This window comes from Tachypleus tridentatus, chromosome 8 (genome assembly GCF_004210375.1).
Source record: "Tachypleus tridentatus isolate NWPU-2018 chromosome 8, ASM421037v1, whole genome shotgun sequence".
Taxonomy (NCBI): Eukaryota; Metazoa; Arthropoda; class Merostomata; order Xiphosura; family Limulidae; genus Tachypleus; species Tachypleus tridentatus.
The window spans coordinates 155,651,939-155,673,197 of record NC_134832.1 but is presented as its reverse complement, the minus strand read 5'-3'; the positions used below and the strand labels follow the sequence as shown (position 1 = coordinate 155,673,197).

The window sequence follows — 21,259 nt, the reverse complement described above, 5'->3', positions numbered from 1 at the left end:
AGGACCACGGTACCTGTGAGTGTGAAATGGACTCTCATTGTGTCAATTGCAATGGCTCTCACCCATCCTACTTTCGTTCTTGCTCTAAATGGTTGGAAGAGAAAGAGGTGCAGCATTTCAAAATGATTCATAATATTACATACCCTGAGGCTCGAAAGTTGCTGTCCACCACTTCATCTCAAAAGTATGCTGCTGTGTTTTGTTCCACTACTACAGTGGGAGTGCAGACAAATCTGTGTGCCTCCAAAAGAATTATTTTCAAACCAAATTAAAAGTCTTTTGACCTCCATGGTTAAGAAAGTTGATGAAACAACTTCAACACCCATCTCTGTTCCTAACATACATTCCAGCAAATCCTATGATCCACTTTCTTTGGTTCTGGGTACAGGCATTTTCTCAGGTACATCTTCTTCCACTTCAAGATGCAACACAAACATTCATTCACATTCTCAATCATTGGAATTCTCTTTGAACAACAAAGACCTGCCAAATTGACCCAGGGCAGGATCCATGGATGTCAGTAGACCTCCCTCGAATAAGGACAGAAAGGAAAAAGACATGGTCATAAAGAGAAGGGTTCTCCACCCAATTTGCCTACACATAAATAAAATTGGTCACCTTGATACAATGGAACTGTCGAGGTTTACGTTCTAATCTGGGTAACATCAAAATGCTGATTGCTTCCTATTATCCTGTATGTCTTTCCTTACAGCAAACATTTCTGAAACCTGCTAATACATTCACCTTTCATCAGTTTTCTTTGTACGGAAATGACAGGCTGTGTGATGGATGAGTGGCATTGTTGGTTGATCAGCATGTGCCCACCCTGTCTTTCCCACTTTACCATACCCTTGGAGGCAGTAGTCATCCATGTTTTTTTGGGTCATACCATCACTGTTTGTTTTGTCTACCTGTTGCTTGGAGAGACATGTGATCAATCAGACCTTGATGCTCTCATTGAACAGTTGCTGTCTCCCTTTTTAATCCTGGGGGACTTTAATGGACATCATCCCCTCTGGGGAACTTTAATGGACATCATCCCCTCTGGGGAACTGCTGATATTGATAGGAGGGGGTTGATCTGTAGAGTGTATGCTCTCTAATCACAACCTTTTTCTTTTCAGTAGTGGTTCTTACACTTATTTTTATTCATCTATTCTTTGCTGCTATTGATCTCTCACTATTCTCCCATTTTTCATGGAGGGTTGACAATAGTCCATGATACAGTGATCATTTTCCTATAATTTTGAGAGAGATTGATCGTTTTTGATGCTACCTTATCCGCATGCCCTGGTGAAAACTGGATCAAGCAAACTGGTCCTCTTTCACTGCTTATGCAGAACTTTATCCTGCCATCATCTGTGAGCCATCAATAGACGACTGTGTGGCAGCAGTAACTGACTTTATTATACAAGCAGCTGCTCAATGTATTTTTGAAACCTTCACATGTTTTCCACAATATTTTCATCCATAATGGAATCCTGCCTGCCACATGGCACAAAAGGCTCAAAAATGGGCCTGAGATATTTTTCGTAGGTGTCCCACACTCTTGCACCACATCTCTTTCCATCAGGCACGTGCCCATGCTTGATGGGTAGGATGTCAAAGCCAGAAGGAATCTTGGATTAAGTTCACAACTGGCATATCTTCTACCACCAATTCCAAAGCCATATGGGACAAGATTCAAAACAAAAATGAGGAAAATAATTCTGTCCCCTTTTCTATCTTGCTCTCTGATGGCCAGGAAGTAGCTGATACCTGGAACATTGCCAATAATCTAGGTGAAAGCTTTTGCTGGGTATTTAGCACTTCTGCTTCTTCCTCAACCTTCTTGGCAATCAAGACTCGGGCAGAGTGATCACCCCTTTCCTTTTGAGCTTATTGTCTTTGTAATTATAATCATCCCTTTATACTGGTAGAACTCAAACTAACCATTCATTAATCTGACAGTACATTGGTTGGACCTGATGATGTACACTATGAGATGCTGCGCCATCTATCTTCTGTTTCTGTTTCTCTTGTTATTCTTCTAATTGTATTTAACTGGACCTGGTAGGAAAATGTTTTCCTGATGCCTGGTGCCAAGCTATTGTCCTATCTTTGTCTAAGCCTGGGAAGGATCCCAAGATTCCTTCAAACTACTCTCCAGTTGCTTTGATGAGCTGTCTCTGTTAGACCTTAGAGAGGATGGTTAATGCTTGTCTTGTTTGGTTCCTTGAATCAAACAACCTCCTCTTTCCCATCCAGCATGGGTTCTGATGACTGTGCTCCACCATGGACCACCCGATTCAACTTGAAACGTAAATCAGATAAGCCTTTCTCAGATGACAACATCTTGTGCCAATATTCTTTGACATTGAGTAGGCTTATGATGCAACATGGAGGTATGGTATTTTATGGGACCTCCATTTATATGGGTTACATTGTCATTTGCACATTTTTCTTATTTTATTAATTGACAGGCAATTTCAAGTTAGTGTGAGTTTGACACTTTCTTTTCTACAGGAACTTGAAGTCCCTAAGGGCTGTGTTTTGAGTGTCACGCTTTTCAGTATAAAGATTAATGCCATCACTGAACAACTCCCTCTCATTGATGCAAACGGGCTGTATGTCGATGACTTTCATATTTCATGTCAGTCGTTGAACATGAGGTATATTGAGTGACAGCTGCAGACTGCCCTCAATTGTTTACTAAAGTGGACCACAGCAAACGGCTTTAACTTCTCTCTGACTTTAAAACCATTTACGTGCATTTTTGCCACTAACAGGGTCTTTACTCTCATCCTGAACTTCGTATTGGTGAAGTTTTGTGTTACCTGTGGTCCCTGAGACAAAGTTCTTGGGGCTTATCTTTGACTATAAACTGACCTTTATACCACACATTAAGCAGCTATGGGTCAAATGTACAAGAGCACTGAACATCCTCCATGTCCTCTCTTCCACAATTTTGGGAGCTGATTGATGTTCTGTGCTAAAGATATATCGTGTTACTATTCGATTGAAACCCAACGATGGATCACTGGTCTGTAACTCTGCCAGCATGTTGGCCTTAAAGATGTTGGGCCCCATTCATCATCAAGGACTTTGGCTCTGCCCTGGGGTCTTTCACACTTCTCCAGTTCCAAGCTTATTCATAGTTTTATGAATCTTCTTTGCACTTCTGCCATTTGCAACTGTCTTTACTGTATGTTTCAAAACTTCATTCCAGGGGTTGCGTTTTCCTTCCTTGGTGGACCATACGTTTTCAGAACAGACAATCTGCCATTGATTTTTTTGGCATTCATACCCAGGTACAGTTGGATGAATTGGATCTGTCCTTGGATAACATTGCTGTATCCACTGGTCAGCCCATCTCACCATGGCTTATTACAGTCCTCAAATGTGATCGATCTTTAAGTCATATAAGAAAAGAAAACTCCTGATTGGAAATACTGTCTGTTATTTGCTGAACATCTTTGAACCATTCTTCTATTTCTGTTTATACAGATGGTTTGAAATCAGGTAACTGTGTGAGCTCTGCCATGGTTTGTTGTGGTTTGGTGGTTGCATGCAGAATCCTCTCTATAACTTCTGTGTTCACTGCTAAACTGTATGCTGTTTCTCTTGCCCTGGATCACATAGAAGCTAAGCAATACTCAAATTGCACTATTTATGCTGACTTGCTCATTTCTCTACTGGCCCTGGAATCGCTTCACGTTAGTTCTCACTAATATTCAAAACCGACTGGCCCATTTCTCTTTAACATCTACTTCTGTCCAGTGTTTCTGGATACCAGGCCACATTGATATTCATGGGAACAAGCTCGCCAACACTCCAGCTGAATCTCTCTGCTCTGGCACTATTACCGCTGTGCCTGTTCCATACATGGACTACAGTCCTGTATTCAAGGCTTGGCTCCATGCCATTTTGCAGTTGACTTAGAGTGAGCAACATGAAAACAAGCTTTTCCAAATAAATCCCTCTATTGGACTTTGGCCGTCTTGCTTCTGTAAGGGTTGGAAAGAGGAAGTTGTTCTAACTAGACTATTCATTGGTCACAGTTTTTTAACTCATCATTTTCTTTTATCTGGAGCTGATGCACCAATGTGTTGTCTGTGTAACACTCGAGTCACAATAAGCCACATTTTACTGCCTTGCTGTTGTTATGACTCTCAATAATGGCACCATTTTAAACTTGGTGTGTCCCAAGGTTTATCCATGATATTAGACAGTGTTATTGGTGATGGTGACACTATCTATCTTGGAAACATTTTTAGTTGTTTAAAGGCCATAAATCTTTTTTAATGCTATTTAAGTGTTTTAATTTATACATTATACCTTTTTTAACATGATTCCATTTTAAGAATTGAAGTCCATCTAGTTTGATTTTAAATTAGAAAATGGCTGTAACATCAATTAACTCAACACCAGGACTGGAAAGGTCAACTTCAGGTGACTAATGCTGCTGTTTGAATTACCTGTTAGTCATCCTGGTGAGTTATGATAATTACAGTTATGCTACAGTCCTTTACAACTTGTATTACTGCTGTAGACTTGATGTGAACATTGGTTTTAATGCTATATGTATTTTTTTAAAACATTGTTTTGTTTTACCTTAATTTTCTTTTGTGAATTTTAGTAAATTTAATTTTAACTTTTTACTGGATGCTTGGCAGAGATAGCCAAGCTACTTTGTGCCATAAAACACCAACCAACTGAATCATGACAGCCTACATTTTACCATTGTGCCATCATGACAATGGCAGTGGTGACCCTATCTAGCTTGATTGTACTCTAAAGTTTTAAGAGCCATTGTTTTTTTTTTAATTTTTTTAAAATCTTTTATCTGAATTTTGGGCATTGTTTAGTTTCAACTTAATTTATTTTCACATTTTATAACAAATTTAATTTTATAGTTTTTACTGGTTGTTTAGCACAGATAGCCTAATTGCTTTGCCCTAGTACATGCCAAACAACCAACTAACTAACTCTTCACCACACTTCGCAGGTTGACACAGACATGCCCAAAGTATTCTCCAGGCTACTGCCAACCTTGAAACAATTCATAAAATTCAAAGAGAAAATAATTAGTTTCATTGCATCACATAGTGGCTTTACTGTTGATCTTCATTAATTTTGACTCTCATGAATCTTTTGTTGGGAGTTCATTGTAATTTCTTTTCATACAGAAAAAAATGAGTAAAGAAAATAGAGGTAGAGCAAAACTCAGGACAGAGAATACATGGTAGAAAATCTGAAATATAGGTTCATAAGTGTTTGTGACAGGCCATTCAAAAGTTTTGCACAAAATGCTTTCATCATATTATGTCAATTGCAGTTTTTCTAAATTTAATATTATGAAATAGATCACTTTCAAACAGAAAACAAACTGTTTTGCAAAAATAGTGTAGAACATTAGAATTGGATTAGAAAATGTTGATCTACCTAGCTTGTTGTACAATTACATATCCAATACAACTACTCGTTATCTGTTAACACAGCAAGAGTTGGATTCTAACATTTGTGCCACAGTATTCTCTTATTGAGAAAAAAGAGCTACCTTTCAGAAAAGAATTCAGTTAGTTTTTATTTTATGTGACATTAGTATTTGACTGGGTGATAACTTGTAAAGGTTGCATCTTTTATATGGAATAATTCAATTAACAAAGTAAATGTTACTTATAATTTTAAAGGGGTCATCTCTTTTAACTACTTCCACCATTATACAGTAGCATGTTGCCTGTCAGTCAGTCAGACACTAAAATGATGTCACATAATGGATGCTCAATGTTGAAGGTTGTATTGCCATGATAGCAGTAAAGTGTGCCACATACCATGAACTGCTAGAATAATTATTCATTCTAAAGACTACAAGAGACCATGACGTAGATCTTCAAAAGTAAGAAACAAAAATGTTACTCATAATTTTGGTTTCATTTACTCATGGAACAGAACACTTTCGAAAACTACGTGAAGTTGTGTATTCAAATTTAATCTTTTTCTCTATAGGCAAAACATAAAGAGAATGGAGCACTTACTGCTGCAAAAATTTGTGAGCTGAAAGGAGAAGATGATCTGGAAGATTTCAGTGTAGAAATTGATATCCTTACTGAATGTAAACACCCAAACATTGTCTCACTGCAAGAAGCATTTTTTTATGAAGAAAAATTATGGGTAAAGTTCACTTTTTACTATTCTCAGTAAGAGTTAGATATTTTGTATACTGTTTTTGAGATAAATTACAGTAATATCTTTCTGTTGGTTTAATTATCTTGTTTGTGATATTTTGTTAACCCTTCCCAAAAACCATGCTTTCCCAAAGTGAAGGCAGCCATTGTTTTCCTTCTGTGCTGCTAGCAGTTAGTTTTCCCATAACTTTTTCACTTTGGTTCAGGTAACATTAATCAAACTCCATTGCAGATATTTTCTGTCATCTCTTTGGGACTGGACAGTGCCAAGTATAGCCACCTCTCTACTTGTACTAGGGGTATCTAAATTAAGCCTGTTTGTTATAAATGGGGCTCATGGTATTAATCAAACTTCTCCATGATGACAAGAAACCCTTTTGAAGTAAAACTGTATTCACAATACAACTGATGTGGGTATTAAAACTTTAATAAAAATAAAGTACAGAATGATGTTTCAATCTTCAAAGGTTATCTTTGGGTTAACATTTTTCTTTGGAGACACTTTAATTAGAGCTATGTTAATGTCATCTTAATCTGTGATTTTTCAAACCAAAACATCTAGTTCTGTCTGGATGGACACATCTTATCTGTTCCTTGTTGGTACAAAAATGTAACTCCAATCAAGTAATGGTGTAACTGGCCTTCTGCAGATGTTGTGGCATGAGTGTTGGGGGAACCATAGAGATTTGAATAGTTTAGGAACATCATTTTTTAGAGTCATAACAAAACAGTATGTAGAAATGAAAGGTGTTTATCATTCCAGCAAAGAACTTTTTTAAAATCCTTTTTGTAAAAACTGAAGATTTTTTGTTCCTTAATCATGACCAGTTAGAAACAGAGTGAAACATTTTGGATTAAGGGTAAAGGTTATCTGTTTCTCAATTGTGAAATTGTTTTTTTGAATACACAGATTCTTTATTAATTCTGGGCATCACATGTGATTTGGTTTATTTTCTAGATGCTAATAGAGTTTTGTGAAGGAGGAGCTGTCGACACCATCATGATGGACTTGGAGAAACCTTTGACAGAACCACAGATTCAGTATGTGTGTCGGGAGATGTGCAAAGGGTTGGATTTTTTACACAATAACAAAGTAATCCACAGAGATCTAAAAGCTGGAAATGTATTATTGACTCTTGATGGTGGAGTGAAATTAGGTTTGTTAAAACCAGTAATATTACTGTTATTGCTGTACAAAGAATTCCAGAAACTGTTGAAAGCATGGCTATTTAGATTATCTTTTTGGACTTGGCTATTTAATACTGATTTAACCCTTTTGATACAGGCTCAGTATAATATACATGAATTTGTCTACACGTTTACACATGTTTAGTATTTGACCATAACATTTCGTACAGTAAGTGTATCTTCACAAAATTTGGTGAATATTTACTAAAGATTAAAAGTTTTTTGTACACAAAAAATAAGATTAAATATTTTTCTAAAGATTTTTTTGAGGACATAGTCTTTTTCATTACTAGTCTGAGTGCAAGGTGATTTCATGTTATGATTAAAAACTAATCGTTGTTCCAGAAATGTCAAATATTATTTGTGTAGTCTCTAAAACCCCCTAAATACATTTGAAACATTTGTTTTCCGTAAGACATTATATTCTATACTATAGTACATGCAGTCTGTCACTTAACTAACCTCATAACCATCATATCAAATTAGGAAATAAATATAAATTATGGTTTTTCCTTCTAGAATTATTACATGTAACATGAAAACATAAATGTTTAGTCTAAATAGCTTAAATCTCATAACATTACATTTATAGAAATTTATTTATTTCTATCATCCAGTTCTGCCTGGCAATGATATAGTGCGAATGCACTCACGTTCAAATTAGGAAATAAATATAAATTATGCTTTCTTCATGCTAGAATAACAACATATAACATAAAAATACAAATGTTTAGTTTTCACTAGCTTGAGTCTTGTAATGCTACATATATATATTTTATTATATTGACCTTCCAGTCATCCCTAGCTAACATTAAATAACTTGCAGTGCATGTGCACTCTTTACGTATCCAATAATATAAAACTGACCTTTAGACTTCTCTGTCTTGACTGTGTTTCTGTGGACTAGTATTTGTGTAGCATACAGTCACATTTAAATTATTATACATGTTTATAAGTTATTACTTTTGAGAAGTAAATTATTGAACTTATTTTTCTTAAAGTTTAAAACAATAATTGTTTGCTTTACTACTTTATCTCCTAGCTGTGACCTTTCAACTTGGTTGCTGCTGTATATAGGTTGCTCGGCCTTTTAAAATTTCACGTGTAAGATAGCACACATTTATTGTTTTTTTGGCTTTTGTATATACAGTTGAGTAACCAAAAATTTTAAAAATAACTACACTGATGCTATAGAATTACACTATAATTTATCAAGCTTAGTAACTTTGTAATTTTGAGCAGACTAAAGACACAACATACTTCCTTGAAATATTGGTTAGAAAGAATGTGATAGCATTTTCACAGATTAAAATGGCTCAAAAAAACTACTAAGGGGACATTCCAAGCTGTTGATTGGTTATTCGTGTTGTATATTGAAGTAAGTATACATGAGGGATTATTTCCAAAAATGGAAAGAGGTGAATGTGGCCACTTTGATTTGGTGCAAAAGTCATGTTTTAGCAAAGTAAAAAAGATACAAAGTTCTTAATTTATATGCTAGCTTGTTAATATTGGTAATTTTAGTTTCTAATCTGTATGAAACTATAAACTTAAGTATTTTGGCATTGCAAACATCTAATTTTAAACAGTGCTGCATTCAAAATGCCATATGACTCATAAATCTATATTTAGGCATGTTCTTTTCATATTTATTTTTAAATTAAGAAACTAACTCATATATAATATTAAAGTTTGACTTATAATCTACAATTTGATTCCAGATTTATTAATATAAATTCATAAAATAATAGTTCAATGAAATTTTGTATGCAAGACAACAAACAAGATGATGGCATGACCTGTGACCTGTCCCGAAAGGGTTAACACAACTGTTTTACAGGTATCAGAGATATTCAGTGGTTTGTTGTTAGGTTATTTACACAAAAACCTTGTTCTAAGTTGTTGCAGAAGAACAAAAATTATAACTGAATATCTTGAATTTAAGTTAAACTTGATGTTTTATAAACACAGCATTTTTAAGCTGTTGTAAAATGAGAAGTAGCATAGCCATTAATTGTTACTCCTGTGTTAAGAGTGTGATACTAAGATTTGTGGTAAGCAAGCAAACTAAAATACCCCATAACATTTTAACTCCATATAAAATTTGTATGGATAATCTTTATATAGTATGTGACAAAGTATATTAGCTGAAAACAGATCTAAAGACATTTTAATCCCAAAACACAATACAAGTTAATTTCTCAGCTACTCTTATAATGTACAGTGCAGTACATAATGAAGTTTTGAGTCTGCTAAAATATCTGATTCATGTCAAACTTCATAGAGAAGACAAAATTATTAATGTGTTTGTGTTGTTTTTAGAATATATAAGTATTGGTTAGGTTCTAATAATAATTCACTACTGATACTTTTGTACGTTGAAGATTTAATATGGCTTAAAAGTTCACTTTATGAAACCACTAACTGTGTACAACCTACATACAATGCTAGAAGCATTTTTTTTTGTTTTTTTCATGAAACTATGTATTCAAAACACAAAATGTTATTAACAAATAGTGTCCAGCTGATGTGGCATTATTTATTATTTATATCAATTTCTGGTATTTTCTTTTGTTACAGTAAATGGTTGTCTTGTGTTTAATACATTTTCAACTACGTTAATTCACTGATTAAATATTTAATGGAGAATATTTTACATTTTACTTGTTAAAATTCTATTAAAATGCAGTTTTTTTTTCATGTTGATCATAGTATTATAACAGTTCCTTTTGTAATAATGTTTTACTTACAGCTGATTTTGGTGTTTCTGCTAAAAAACAAGTCTACTTTACAGAAGAGAGACTCTTTTATTGGGACACCATACTGGTAAGTTCAACAAACTTTACTACAATGTTATGTATGAAAATTGTACTGTTATATTGAGTTTATAAAAACATCATTAGTTGTACTTTCATGAGACAAGTTTAACAGTTGGTTTCTGAATGGTTTGAAATGCCTTCTTGTTTCATTTGACCAACAATCAACTCCCTCAACACAGGATCAGCTGACACGTTTGACCATGTGACCTCTTTTTATTCATTTGAAACTTAATAGATTTAGTACTTCTAACTCTCAATGTAGTGTGTATATCTTCACAAAATTTGGGATTTTTTTAGTTAATATTGTAAGGCCTTCACACACAAAAAGTAATATTTTTAGTGGACTTTTTTAATAAACTAAAAAAGATTTGTTCATTAATATTAAGTATATGTTTTGAATAATCTGTGTGGAAAGTAATTTTCATGTTAAAATTAATAAAACTTCTGTTCATTTCACAAATCTCAAAATTCTTTTGTTTAATCCCTAAACCTTCCAAGTATATTTCAAATATTTTCTTTTTTCACATAATTTTTTACCTTAATACTTAATTAGGGCATGCCTCCTGCTCCTTCTTCTTCTTGTTATCTATATCCTGTTACTGTATCTGAAACTATGAATAATATTTTCTCCTTATCAAATTCAGCTTCTAATGGTGTAGATGGTGTTTCGGTTAAGATTTTGAAAGCTAATGCTAATCTTTTGCACCAATTTTGACTTTTTTAATTAATTTATCTTTTACTCAAGGGAAGTTTCCTAATGCTTTAAAGTTATCATTGGTCATTCCTATTTATAAATCTGGTAATATTTCTGATTTTACGAATTATAGACCTATTTCCTTATTAATACATTTCTCTAAACTATTTGAAAAATCTATGAAGATTAGAATTTTATCATTTCTTGATAGACATTCAGTTTTGTCTCCTTCTCAATTTGGCTTTCGGCCTGGGCTTGGAACGGAGGTTGCTGTTGCTAAACTTGTGGGAAGTATTACAGAAGCTTTGGATTCTGATCTTCATCCAATTGCTGTTTTCTTGACTTAGCCAAAGCTTTTGATTCTGTTAATCATAAAATATTGTTAAATAAATTATCTTATTATGGTTTTAGAGGCATTGTTTTGATTGGTTTTTTCTTACTTTCACAATAGAAAGCAATCGGTTTGTATCCATAATAATTATAGTGATTGGCTTACAATTAATGTTGGAGTACCACAAGGTTCTGTTCTGGGCCCTTTATTATTTCTCATTTATATAAATGATATTCTTTACCAACAGTTTTTTGGAGATATCCAAGCCTATGCCGATGATATTGCTGTTGTTTATAGTAAGCCAAACCTAATTAATGAAGCCATTATTTCTAGTGATCTTAATAAAATTAAAATTGGCTTTTCTGTAATGACTTATCCTTAAATATATCTAAATCTTTTCTTCTTCAGTTTAACCTTTATGGTGTCATTCCAGCTTTTCCTTCTATTTTTATCATTCTAGTGATTGTTATACTTACCCTAATTGTAAGTGTCCCAAATTGACTCAAGTTTCCTCTGTTAAATATTTAGGAATTATTTTAGATCGAAAATTAAATTGGCAATTTCATATTAATTCTTTAGTTAATAAATTAAAATATAGTTCTATGCTAATTTTGAACTTAGTCATTGTGCTCCTTATCATATTTTGTTAAGTGTATATTATGCTCTCTTTCAATCTTTCTTACAATATTGTATTTCAATTTGGGGTGGCACATATAAGACTTTTAATTCCTATTCACAAGTTGCAAAAGTGTTTTCTCTCTTATTTTTACTCATAGGCTTGATACCGATTTCAGTAAATTTAACTCCCCTCTTTCATATGATAAACTTTATTTATATTTTTTAGCTTTATCTACATTGCATGTTTCTTTTAATAGGCCTTTTAAAGTCACTTCATATTTTACACGACTTCAATCTTTTTTTCCAATTAATGTACCCACACCACGTAAAACAGTTACACTTCATCAATATCTTTATTTGGCACCTCGTATTCATAATTTTATTCCTTATAGTATAAGATCTTCTATTAATCGTGTTAATCAAAAGAAATACTTAAAACAATGGATCTTAAATACTGATGATAATATTCTGGGAACTTTATATTGATTTTGTAAGTTTTGATTTTACTTTATTATGTGTTTAACCATCACAGGACGAGTTAACTCTTTGTTGATGGTTTTATATTGATATTTGATTTTTTGTGTCTAATTTATTGCTTAATAAATTTATTATTATTATATTATTATTTATAATACAAATCAGAATTAGTCAATTTGTACATAACCACTAAAATGGAAAAAAAATTACTTTTCCTTTATAAAGTGGTTTAAATTCTAATCTGAAACTATGTTTGTTTATCTTATGTAGCTTTACGCTCATAACATCTGTACATCTACTTATATTTTATTGTTCTATTTCCTTTTTCATTGCACTTTAAACCGTGCTTAACTTTTATCAATGCCATTATAAATTTTAAACCACTTAAGACACATGCAGTTCATGCTATTGTTACCCACATGATTCTCACTTGTGTACCTTGTGCCTCATGAAACATTTTTAGTATTTGTTTTTCTTAATCTAATCTACAAAGAACTGTAATTTTACATTTTCGTTTTGTTTACTATGATAAATAAAATACATACTTAAACTGTTTTCTTCCCATTTATTGTCGAGGTTAGGTAAGCCTAATTTTTATACTAATAGTTGCAATGCAATTAGTAATTTTTATTTAATTGAACAATGCACCAAAGAATAGACTAATCACATGAAGAAAGTAGACAATTTCTTTATAGTCTCACAGTTTTCCTGGTTTTCTAACCATGTGACAAGAGCCATTATAATTTTATCAAAGCTAGTTGTTAAGTTTCTAACTAGAATGTTGCTTGTACTTCGAGGGGAATTGACCATTATTTGTTCAAAAGCGATGTAATGTAATACATCATGTGATAGATGAAAATATTGACTTTCTATTGGTTAAATGTAATATTGAAATAAATGTAAGGCAAAACAATTAACAAATCCTGAAAGAGAGGATGTTACAGGTGAGTGTTGCAGGAGAGGTCTGATTTTCTGTTGATAGCTCTGCAACTGAACAGAATTGAAGGCTATAGAATTTGTTTGTCTGAGCATTGAGTGATTGACATTTAATTTCTTACTCTATCAAAGGTGTTGGAAAAAATAGAGAAGACAAAAATGTGGGGGAAATTCAAGATTTAAAAATATATTTTCTTCGAGGATTAGGAGCTTCAAACTTACACTTAAAATATGGATTATTAGTTAAGATTTTATGTTATAGTAACTGGTATAACATAAACAAGTAGTAGTTTCATAAAAGTTTGAATTGTAAGACTAAAACTTTCTGTCATGGTTAGTAAAGGATACCAGGGAATAAAGGGTGAATACACTGCAGGAATATGTACTTTTTTAAGTGTTCATCTTCAGATAAAACAAATTAGTTCTTACTTTATAGTTTCTTTTATTATGACATAACACAAAAGTATATAAGAAATGAACTGATTTTTTTAACTTGTTTTCTCCAGGTATATAGACCTTACAGCAAAATAATTTTCTTTCCATATAATGAAATATTTAATGACAACATCTTGTATCAATATTCTTTGACATTGCAAAGGCTTATGATGCAACATGGAGGTATGGTATTTTGCGAGATCTACATTTATGTGGGTTACATTGTCATTTGCCCATTTTCATTAATAATTTTTAATGGACAGGCAATTCAAAGTTCGTATGGGTTCGATAATTTTCCTGTTCTTTTCTACAGGAATTTGGAGTTCCTAAGGGTTGTGTTTTGAGTATAACACTTTTCAGTATAAAGATTAATGCCATCACTGAACAATGGGCTCTATGTCAATGACTTTCACATCTCATATCAGTCGTTGAACATGAGGTATATTGAGCAGCAGATACAGACTTCCCTCAATTGTTTACTGAAGTGGACCACAGCAAATGGCTTTAACTTCTCTCTTACTCAATTTTTTGCATGCACTTTTGCCACCAGTGGGTTATTCACCCTGATCATGAATTCTGTATTGGTGAAGTTATGCTGCCTGTGGTACCAGAGACAAAGTTCTTGAGGCTTATCTTTGACTATAAACTGTCCTTTTTCCACACATCAAGCAGCTATGGGTCAAATTACAAGAGCACTGAACATCCTCAGTGTCCTCTTTTTTACTATTTGGGGAGCTGATCGATGTTCTATGTTAAAGATATATTGTGCTATTATTTGATTGACAGGTGACTATGGATCACTGGTCTGTGGCTCTGCCAGTATGTTGGCCTTAAAGATGCTGGACTCCTTTCATCATCAACGACTTCGGCTCTGCCCTGGGGTCTTTCACACTTTCCCAGTTCAAAGCTTATTCATAGTCTCATGAATCTTCTTTGCACCTCTGCTGTTTGCAACTGTCTTTACTGTATGCCTTGAAACTTCATTCCTGGGGTTGTGTTTTCCTTCCTTGGTGGACCATACGTTTTCAGAACAGAGAATCTGCCATTGATTTTTTTGGCCTTCGTATCCAGGTGCAGTTGGATGAATTGGGTCTGTCCTTGGATAACATTGCTGTATCCAATGGTCAGCCCATCTCACCATGGCTTATTACAGTCCTCAAATGTGACCGATCATTAAGTCATCTAAGAAAAGAACACTCCCAATTGGAAATACTGTCTGTTATTTGCTGAACATCTTTTGAACCATCCTTCCATTTCTATTTATATAGATGGTTTGAAATCAGGTGACTATGGAGCTCTGCCATGGTTTGTTGTGGTTCGGTGGTGGCATGCAGAATCCCCTCTACAGGGGATATGTTATTTATGTTTTTAATTCCAAAATTAATTTTTTTCTTATTTTACCTTAATTTACTTTTATGAATTTTAATAATTTTACTTTTTTAACTTTTTACAAGAAGTTTGGTGTGGATAGCCTAGTTGCTTTGTGCCATAAAACACCAAACCAACAAACCAACTTAGATTGAACTTAATTTACACTGATGGGCCCCAATTAACATAGATCCAACTTAATTTACACTGATGGGCCCCAATTAACATAGGTCCAACTTAATTTACACTGATGGGCCCCAATTAACATAGATCCAACTTAATTTACACTGGTGGCCACAGTTAAGATAGATCCACCATATAATAATTTTTTCTCTCTCTCTCCTTCCAGATTTTGAAGAAACTGTAAAATATGTTATGCCAGTGATATAAAATAGTAATGCTTGTTTGTGTACCCCTGTGGTATAAAATGGTATTTAGTAGTTAATCTATATACTCCTGTAATAGTCAAACTTTGTGACGAATTTCTTTGGTCCGTAATTGAGGAGTCGACTTTTACATGAGTAATACTTTTTAAGAGGTTGAAATGCATGCTCAGTAAGAGTTCACAAAGCATGAAACAGTGACCCAACTGATATAAAAGACAAGAAACAGCAAAAATGCTGTTTTAATTTTTTTATTTAACACGAAAACTGACATGTTATCTTAATTGAATATCTTACATATCTACCAGTAATGTCAGCACACTTATCTTAGAGTACATTAATTTATTTAAAATTATAATATTTTGATGTTATGGTTAGCATTAAGATACAACAAGAAAATTTAATATTATCTCTAAGTTTGTAACATTATTGATTAAAACTTAATTGTACAAATAGACATTTGGTATATAAATAATCTATACTATTTTAAGTTTAAAGCTATTTAGGATAAACAGTTGTTACAATTTGAAGCCATTATAGTTATGGTATTAAAACTATATACAAGTACAAATGGTTACATGGTCAGTCCCTTGGACTTAGCATGTGTTGTTAGAGTTAACTGTTTTTTTGGTTTTTTTTTCATAGTTTCTCAGTGTAAAGTGACTTGGTGAGCAGTTGCTTTCTTAGGTTGCCAGAAAATCTGTGTATGGTAGAAGACAACATAAAAACACATTTAACAGTAACTTATTAAATCTCCAGCTTAAATAGAACTTTGTCATTTTCTTTTACTCAAACTTGGTCATGGAAATGGGTACTGTTCTTTAAAAGTGATCAAACTTATGGTAGATACAATGCTCAGAAAACTTGTAACTGTTGCATGTTAATGTGCACTCCTTAAAAGTTCTGGACTCTGAAATTCTTTCAATATTCCTTATTCATTCAGTATTAGTGGCTACATAACTTAATGGTAGATACTAATAAAGGTTTCACTAACTGATATATACGTTATAAATCCAATAATTTTTTTTTGCTTCTAAGCAGTTTCTTGTAAAATTTCTTGTATGATACATTATCTGTTTTAGACCTTTAGGGTTAACTATCCTACACACATGTTGAATAAATTTATAGAAAATATTGGACAGATAATAAAGTTATGTGCAGAACTTGGTTTTAAAATGTTATATAATAGAAAACAAGTGTCTAAAGATTAAGGTCATGGTCACATATGTGAAACATTGTCAGATTGTGTACGATTTGTTGACCTTTTTTGTGGTACATCAACAATCCTTAAATTCTCAGCTTGTTTTTTTGTAGTGTTTGCTTCTGTTGGGGTCTATGTACCTCATCAAATTGAATAGTGTGGTACTTATTGTAAAGTTGAATTAGCTTAACAAATTGGGTGATTTTACCCATCATCTATGTGTAGTACATAAGGAAGTAAAAATTATTTAGTGCAATTAGTTTTCATATTTATGATATCTTTTGTTATTTTGTTGCATGGCTCATTAAGAACATTGTTACCAAACAACTGTGACACCCTGGAATGTGCATCAAATGTAATTCTAGGGAAATGGAAGATTTCACAGGATGTATACATATGAAAATGTAATTTAATTTATGTCTTTATTATGCAAAATGATAAAATGGTGGTACAGTTTATCAAATTTTAAAGAAAGTGAATTGGATTTAGTTCCTCGTTAATTTATTTTTCAGTATTCATTAGAATTTTAAAAATATTGATTTGAGTGATGAACTTGAGATTTAAAAACTTCAAAGAAAACAGCCATGTATTAGAATATAACGTTTTCATTAGTGTAACTAAAGTAGCAAAGCCTCATCAGGAACACTGACACAGCCTAGGAAAAGCTCTCTGACAGATCTTGTCAGATGTTTTTTAAATTTTACAAATCAACTGTTTCTGTGATGAATTTGAGGGTAGTTAAAATAATAATTAAATAATGTGAAATAACTTTAACAATTTCAAAATTCTGTGGTTGAAAGTTTAACATTGAAACCTATTCATTCTGCAGGATGGCACCAGAAGTAGTACTTTGTGAAACACTGAGAGACAACCCATATGACTATAAAGCAGACATTTGGAGCTTGGGAATTACTCTGATAGAAATGGCCCAGATGGAACCTCCAAATCACGACGCTACCCCTATGCGTGTGTTGCTGAAAATTCAGAAGTCTGATCCACCTAAACTGGACAGGCCATCTCTATGGTAAGAACTATTTTGTTGGCAAAATATTGAATGAAAAAATGGTTAATTGGTATTCACAGTGTGTTTAGCAGTCTTTGTGATATGTGTGTATTTTGTTTTCCTTTTAAATGTATAAAATTCTGAAATTTATTTGTCATTCATCAGTAAAAGGCTTACTGTTGGACTTTAGATCAGTAGATCCAAGGTTTGGGTCATTTATCTCATTCCATACATTAGCTTGAAGAGTATTATAACTGATATTAAAGCTTAGGAGGAGTAACGACTACGATGGTCAGTGCAGTCAATAGTTCTGTGTTAGGGGTGGCTACAGTTGTATGATAGGTGTCTTTGACTTGGCTATTTAGCCCATCTGTTACATAAAGTGTTATCCAACTAAAAGTACTGTTACCAGTCAAATTGTGTGTTGGATATGTTTTTGAAACACTTTTTAAATCAAGGCATAAAATTACAAATAATACATGTAGGAAATAACTGAAGATACAGAATCCTCTGTTATTAATGGTTAAAATAACTGAAGACACAGAATCCTCTGTTATTGATGTTTAAAATAACTGAAGACACAGAATCCTCTGTTATTGATGTTTAAAATAACTGAAGACACAGAATCCTCTGTTATTGATGTTTAAAATAACTGAAGACACAGAATCCTCTGTTATTGATGTTTAAAATAACTGAAGACACAGAATCCTCTGTTATTGATGTTTAAAGGTTGTACAAAAGTTTCTTTCAGTATTCATGTTGTCATTTGTTTGTTTTTGAATTTACTGTTTTATTTACTTTGTACCATAATGTCTTTGTTGTGTGACTGAAAAGGTAATATATTTTTTATTATAAAATTTGAGTTATACCAGCTTTCATTAATTATTTTTGATTTTTAGTATTAATTGGAACTTGTATTCCAAAACTAGAATAGATAAGTTTATAGTTGCTGAGAGGAACTTCTATTCTGTAAGCAGTGTATGATGAGACTGTGAGAAAACTTCATCTTGTTTCTATGCATTAATGTTTCTCTTTCCCTTTAAAAGATAATTATATGATAATGAAGATTGATTAATTTTTAATAATAGTAAAACATTATTAGAACTGCATTCAGGAACATATTGTCACCACCTGTTGTTTTATCATAAAGGTATAGAACTTTTAACGTTTAGGTAGGTGTGTCAACTATTTATGCAAAGCAACTGTTATAGTACAATTTTGTAAGGTATAAAGTTTGTATAATCTTCTGAATTGTGGACATAGATTAAAAGGTAAATTTTAGGTTGAGTACAAAAGCAACTGTGTTTGTGTGTGAATATATTTTTATAAATTATATTTTTGCTTTTGCTTTTTTTTAAAACATATTTGAGATGTTAATTATAAAAGCTGTATTGAAGTTTTAAGCGTAAAGCTTTATTGCACATTGAAACCGATCTTGTGTAAAAGTTTGTACTGTGAGAAAGTCAAAGGGCATGCTAAGTCTTACTGATATACAATTGAATGTGACAAGAAATAGTGGAATGTGTTGTTTTTCCTGTACACACATTATGTGTGTAAAAGTGTTGGAGAAACTAAGGATTTGTTGTCTTGACCACTCGTAGCTATCACTTTGTAATTATTGTCACTTCATATTTTATAAGTTCTGCAATGTTATTCTATTTTATCTTGGTGTGTTTTTGTGAGAAGATTTTACAGTTGTGAAAATATATGTAAATCTTGGAAAGTAGGAGCTTGGGTTTTATTTTCAATTTTATAAATTTGTTGTTTAATGAACAGGTCTAAGGAATTCAGTGATTTCTTGGCAATATGCTTAGTTAAAGATCCTCAACAGAGACCAAATGCTGAAGACCTACTTAAGGTAAGTAAACATTTATATAATATCTGTCACAAACAAAATTTGATTTATACCGTACCAAGTGTAGTTTTTATGTATGAGAGTTTATCATTTGCCTTTACCTCTTTGCTCTTGTATCTTTGACTCTAGTGTTGAATGCATAAAAATATCTATTTCTGTTGTACTTCATTTTACAATCCAAATGTAGTTTTCGAGAAGGTACCTTAAAGACAAATGTTACTGACTATTGGATAGTTGTATTAAATAAGTTATTGTAACTGGGTGAGTCTACCTTAACTAAGTATTGGGTAAACAAAGCTGTTGATAGCTGATTCTTCAGTAATTTTGGGTGGTTTAAAAGCTAATAATGAAGTGAAAGTTTTTACTATTGTGTGAATACAGAATGTTTCATGATTAGTTTGTGCTTTAAGCAGAGATGCCAACCATTACAATTTGAGCATAATCATTACGATTTTGGTGCATACATTACGACTATATGCTCATACAGACAAATATTACGACTTGTTGCAACTCCCAAATGATTATATGTTACATAGCCCTATACAATAAAGTGATAAATTGTTCCCCTAGGGCTTGAAAGGGGTGAAAAGAAAATTTCTAGTGAGATACAAATAAGCTTTGATGACAAATAAAAGACATAGCCCAAATGATTACTTGTGATAATCATGTTTGTGTTTGAAATAATAAAAATTATTTGTATCTCTGACATCTATCTACCAATAGTTTTGAGTGTGGTGCTTCTCCATACTGGGTACGTGGAGGAATCCATAGTTACGTCATCAGTGCTTGTCAGCCAATCAGCGCTCGCATAGATGAGTATTTCTTGTTTTCTAAGCAGCATAGAAACACCAATGAGATCGTTCACAAGATGGAAAAAAGAGGCCTTGTTCAGCAGATTGTCTTGTTTCTGGCAAATCTAAAAGGACTAAAACTGTGAATAAAAAATTTAGGAAAGAGTATAGTGCAAAATATCCGGTCATTGCATCAAACGTCGGTGACAGTCATGCGTTTTGTACAGTTTGTCACATCGATTTTTTCTGTGGCGCATGGCAGGATAAATGATTGTTCCAGACATACAAAATCGGCATCTCACCAACAAAAGACTGAGACGAAGACAAAAATGATGCAGATAATGACAGTTATGAATAAGAATTCAGAATATGAAAAATAATTTCAAAATAATTTTTTTAAATTTATTTATTAAATACACAAAACACAGTCATAAATGAGCAATCTATAGCAGTAATAAATAATAGTTTTAATAATAATAATATAATAATAAACAGCTTAGAGACATTGGTCAGCCTTAGTAGCTGCAAATGATAAAGGGTTCTGTCTACAATCATTATGCTCAGTTATTTGAAATAGTTGGCATCTCTGCCCTAAGTACTGTAATATTTAACTGCTGCTATAATTGTTCTGTTTTTGTTATCAAATCAGTTTTTTTGAGTAAACAATGTACAATTAGTAATAGCTGAACACTTTGGGAACTGGGTTTTTATCATGTAAAGTTAAATCTGAAATAAAATTCCAAAACTGTTCAGTCCTCAGAGTTGTTACCTGAGAATATCTTGTAGGAAAGGAAATATTTCAGAATATCTTGTGTCTGTATAAAGATGGTTACTTCTCTCCTGTTTTCTTCACAGCATTCGTTTATTGCTACTGCTCTTGACAAAAAACCTCTGATTGAACTCATCAGTGAATACAAGGCTGAGGTGTTTGAAGAAGTCACAGAAGAGTCAGATGATATAAATGATGTGAGTCTGTTAAGTGAAATATATCTAA

General features: G+C 32.8%; 1 pseudogene across 1 annotated transcript in view; it reads left to right on the top strand.

Moving 5' to 3' along the window:
* Window positions 1-21,259, top strand: part of LOC143223789 (STE20-like serine/threonine-protein kinase) — a 94,061-nt pseudogene that overhangs the window by 13,320 nt on the left and 59,482 nt on the right. The window contains exons 3-8 of the transcript XR_013013074.1: window positions 5,988-6,152; window positions 7,125-7,323; window positions 10,107-10,180; window positions 17,446-17,640; window positions 19,396-19,477; window positions 21,121-21,231. The product of XR_013013074.1 is annotated as an STE20-like serine/threonine-protein kinase (transcript). The remainder of the gene's footprint in view (window positions 1-5,987; window positions 6,153-7,124; window positions 7,324-10,106; window positions 10,181-17,445; window positions 17,641-19,395; window positions 19,478-21,120; window positions 21,232-21,259) is intronic.